Source organism: Marmota marmota, unplaced genomic scaffold (genome assembly GCF_001458135.2).
Source record: "Marmota marmota marmota unplaced genomic scaffold, marMar, whole genome shotgun sequence".
Taxonomy (NCBI): Eukaryota; Metazoa; Chordata; class Mammalia; order Rodentia; family Sciuridae; genus Marmota; species Marmota marmota.
In genome coordinates, this window is record NW_025999863.1 from 2,267,475 (window position 1) to 2,271,981 (window position 4,507).

Consider the following 4,507-nt stretch of genomic DNA (forward strand, 5'->3'; position numbering starts at 1 on the left):
GGCCCAGGGCCCTGTAGCCAGGAGGTGAACGGATGCCTGAGCCCTGGGTCAGAGCCTGGGGGGTGGAGGAATCCCAGCCTCTCAGAGCTTTGCCTTGGCCCCTCTCCTCCCTGGCCTCGAGCAGAGCAGTAGCAGGTGCCAGGGCATGCAGGGCTCCAGGGGAGCCATCCTACCACAGCTCGGAACTCAGAACACAAGGCCAGTCCCACAGCTCCATCTGATACCCCATTTTACAGAGATGAATCCAGGCTCAGAGAGGGCAGCCACTTACCCAGGGCTGCACAGTAAAGTAGGATTGTCATGCAGACAAGAGCCCAAATGCAGAAGGGGGGTGGTCTGGAGGCTGGCCCTGTCCCCCAACCAATGCCCCATGCTCAACATCTTGAAAAAGTCCCGCCTGCTGGGCCCAGCACTTCCGCCTGGCTCTGAGTCCTGGGGAAAGTCCACAGCAGGGAATCTGGGCTCCTGTCCTTCCTCTTCAGCCTGGCCAGGCGCCAGGGAGCAGTGTTGGCTCAGGGTGCAGCCTGACACCCTTTGGAATGGCCGAGGTCAGTGGGAGGCATGGCTGGGGCAGGGCTGCCTTGCAGTGAATTGGCATTAATTGAGCACTTACTGTATGCCAGGTGCGCAGTTCGTGACTATTGGGGTACAGCAGTGAATGAGACAGTCAAGACCCCTGCTCCTGTGGGGCTGATGTCTTGAGAGAGAAGACAGAAACAAAACCAGTAAAGAAATCGTGCCACAAACGGCGTCAGGGGTAGGGGATCCTATTTTACTGTATTTTCACGGAGCTGGAGCTGGAACCAGGCCTTCATGCAAGCACTGCCCCACCGAACCCCCACCCGCCCTGCAATTTTATATAGAAAGGTGAAGGCACTCACTGAGCAGCTGGCATCTGTGCACAGACTCAAAGCACCTGAATAGTCGGCCAAACCCAGGCCCAGGCAGAGGGCACCAGTGTGCAGAGGCCCAGGGGCAGGACCAAGTCTGGCATCTGGTGGGCACAGTAAGGAAGGAGCCCGTGTGGCTAGAACAGAGGGAGGAGGGGAGGCAGAGAGGGCCTGGGGCAGGTTGCGCAGGGCCTTGGGGGCCAAGGGAGGACTTGGCTTTGACCTAGAGGGAGGTGGGAGCCATAGAGGATACCGGAGGGCTCTGAGTCAGGTGCTCCTTCGCGCCCTCCAGTGGCTGCTGTGGGGAGGACAGGCTGTGAGTGAGGGCGGGAACGGGCAGCAGGTGGATGGACTGGGCTGGTCCAGGAGGAGGCAGATTCTGGAGAGACTTTGGCATGTGCTGATTGTGGCAGACCCCCAGCGTGATGAGGAAGGGCGGGGAGGGTTAAGATGGGGAGCGCAGTGGGGTGGCCACACCTGTCGTCCCAGCGGCTCGGGAGGCCGAGGCAGGAGGATGGAGTTCCAAGCCAGCCTCAGCAACTCTGAGGCCCTGAGCAGCTCGGGGAGACCCTGTCTCTAAGTAAAATACAAAATAGGGCTGGGGTGTGGCTCAGGGGTGAGGGGACCTGGGTTCAGTCCCCGGCACCACTGCCAAAAAGAACTTAGATAACAAAACAGACGGGGGGGCAGAGTGACGGGGCAGGGAGGGGACGGGGGACACCCTTGGGTGGTGCCAGGGTGGAGCCACTGGCCTCCTGGTCAGCCTCTTTTCTGAAAGGTCAAGGGTTGGGCTGGGGCAGCTCCCAGCAGGGCCCTGGGTTCATCCCATAAACAAGAAGGTGAAGGCTGAGCAGGTGGCACCTGGAGTGCTCTGAAGTCACCCATCCACAGGGAGCCGGGGGTCACAGGCTGATCCCGCGTCACACACACACTGCCATGGGGGTGACCTGGGCCCACAGACAGAGCAAGCCTGGTCAAGGCCACTTGGATGATCAGCTGCAGTCTCCCCAGGACAAAGTCATTTGCATTGGAACCTCTCCGCCATTTGCAGCCATTTACCAGGTTCTAAAGTGGTTCAAAGGCAAGGAGAAGCACAGATGACCAGAGGGGCCCAGGGCTGGACTGGCGGGCACTCCATGCTGACCCTCGAGGGCACACCGGGGAGCCGCAGGGCGCTCCTGAGCAGGAGCCCAGCTCGCGGACCGTGCGTCCTGGGCGGGGGGCTCTCTCTTCAGCATCTCTTCCCAGCCCGTGCAGGCCTCATCACGGGATGGGGTTTGGTATGCAGTAGGTGCTCCATAAATGAATACATAGCCTTGGGGAGCCATCTAAGACTCTGAGCAGTGCACTTACAAGGACAGAGTCAGGCGTGGCCCTGGAGTACATGAGGACGGGGCGGGGTCCTGGGGGATCGGCAGGTGGCCCCCGGGGCTGGGAGCAGGGACTGTGAGTCAGGTCAGCGCTGCGGGCCCTGCACCCGGCTGCTGCCCAGGTCAGAGGTGCAGTGTGGACCACTTGGGGGTGGACGTCCCTCCAGCAGCAGGACACCATATCTCGCCTGCCTTTCCTGTGGGGCCCTGAGAGGAGGAACAAGCCCTGGGTGAGCCCAGGCAGCCCTCGTCCCTCCCTTCCCATGAGACTTGTGGCAGGTCCTGCTGCTCCCGGAGCCTGGCCTTCCTTGGAACCCTGGCTGGCTCCTGGACCCTCGCCCGCCCAGGGCTCCCCAGCCCCCCAGACAAGCCCCCCAGGGACAGTCTCCAAACCACCTGCCCCACCATCGGGACGGCGGGGCCCCAGGAGGACAGATCCTAAGGACAGGCAAGATCCCCCAGCTGGGTGGGGGGCAGGAGGCCTGCTCCTGGGTCCCCCCAGGTGACCCCAGACGTAGCTAGGACATGCGTGCCAGGGACGGCCATGGGAGCACAGGATTCTGGGACATTCACTTCATGTGGTTTTTCTTCTTTTTGTACCAAGGACTGAACTCAGGGGCACTTAACCACTGAGCCACGTCCCCAGCCCCCCTCCCTTTTTTGTGGTGCTGGGGACTGAACCCAGGGCCTTGTGCCTGCAAGGCAAGCTCTACCAGCTGACCTGTACCCCCAGCCCCCCTTTTATATTTTATTTAGAGACAGGGTCTCACTGAGTTGCTGAGGCTGGCTTTGAACTCACGATCCTCCTGCCTCAGCCTCCTGAGCTGCGTGGGTGACAGGCACATGCCACGGCGCCCCACACTATTCATGACAAATGACACCTGTGCGGCCAGCCGGCGGGGACAAGGCTCGTTAGGGCTGGGTGGCCGCGCGGGGTGCAGTCCAGGCCAGTGGGTCCCCTCTGGTAGAGCCAGGAGCGGGCGGGCAGGCTCAGGGGATGGAGATGGCAGTTGTCCTGTGTGCGCTCTGTGGACGTAGTCACTGTGCCCCGCAGACAGGCCCACTGTCCTGGGACGATTTAAAACAAGTAACGAGGAAAACAAGGAGAAGCAACAGGCCTGGCCCTTGTCCTGCCCCGTCCACACCAGGCCTCTGCTGACCTCCCCAGGAGCCGTGTCCCTTCCCCTCTCCTACCTACCTCTAAATGTCCCCACACAAGAAGCTCACCTCAGCCTTCCCGAGGCCGGGACTCCCTGGTCTCCCATGACTCCTGGGCCACCCCTCCCAGGCGCTGCGTTTCCAAAGTCCCAAGGGTCCACCCCACGGCCCCTCTCCTGCTCACCCACAGCCTGTGCTCCCTGCAGCCACCAGAGGGCACCTGTGAGCACCTGCGTCCTCCCTGGCTCCGCCTCTCTGGTTCCACCTGTGTCCCCCCCAGCCTCCCTGCGTCCCTCCCCTCTCTCCACCTGTCCTCAGCTGCAGCCCTGGGCTCCAGCTGTGCCTCCTCTTGCCCCGGCCTCTGCACAGAGGCCCTCAGCCGGGAGCACCTTCCCCAGCTCCCAGGCCCCTCCGCCCCTCCTGCCGTCTAACTGCCCTGGGCCTGGGTGCCTCTCACCTGCCCTCTCCTGTCACAATCCAGGCCAGGGCCACCTCCTCAGAGCGGCCCTCAGGAGACCTCCGGCCCTTCCTTCCCCTCTGACTCTCCCAGGACGGTCCGTCTCCCTGGGGACCACAGGCTTTCTTGAGGCAGAGACTATCCCTTTAGGACCCTTCTCATCAGCCCTCAGCTGGGCATTGTGTACACAGTGGGTGCTCCATAAATGCTAAAGCCACCGGCCACAGCCCAGCGGGCTGCTGTTTCTTCAGGGTGTTCTTGGGTTTCCGACAGACCCGGTAGGTCACGGGGGTGACCCCAACCTCCCCGGGCCCAGGGACAGTCAAACAGCCTGCGTCAGCTGCCCCCCACCAGCTGCCAGGGCCCCGCCCTCCGGTGGACACGCCCCGCGGGGTCAGCCCAGCCCCGCCCTCGGGGTCCCCTGTCCAGCGACCTGTAGGGACTGTCTCTCAGCCGTGCCGGGTGTTGAGCAGAGTCCTGCCTGTCCCCACCAGGGGCCAGGGGCCCTTTTCAGCTGCAGAAACCTTGAGACACCAAGTGTCCCCTCCCCGCCAGAGACCATGGTTTGGGGGATCAAACAGAGCCCGCATCCCGTGCCTGCGGGTCGGGATCGCCACTGGATGCAGCTGGCC

The 4,507-nt window shown here is 62.7% G+C and overlaps 1 long non-coding RNA gene across 1 annotated transcript in view; it reads right to left on the bottom strand.

Moving 5' to 3' along the window:
• Nucleotides 1–2,469, bottom strand: part of LOC125619367 — a 4,704-nt gene extending 2,235 nt beyond the window's left edge. The window contains exons 1-3 of the long non-coding RNA XR_007350884.1: nt 2,244–2,469; nt 882–1,955; nt 272–697 (exon numbers count right to left, since the gene is read on the bottom strand). This is a non-coding gene — a long non-coding RNA (uncharacterized LOC125619367). The remainder of the gene's footprint in view (nt 1–271; nt 698–881; nt 1,956–2,243) is intronic.
• Between the last annotated feature and the right edge of the window lie 2,038 nt (nt 2,470–4,507).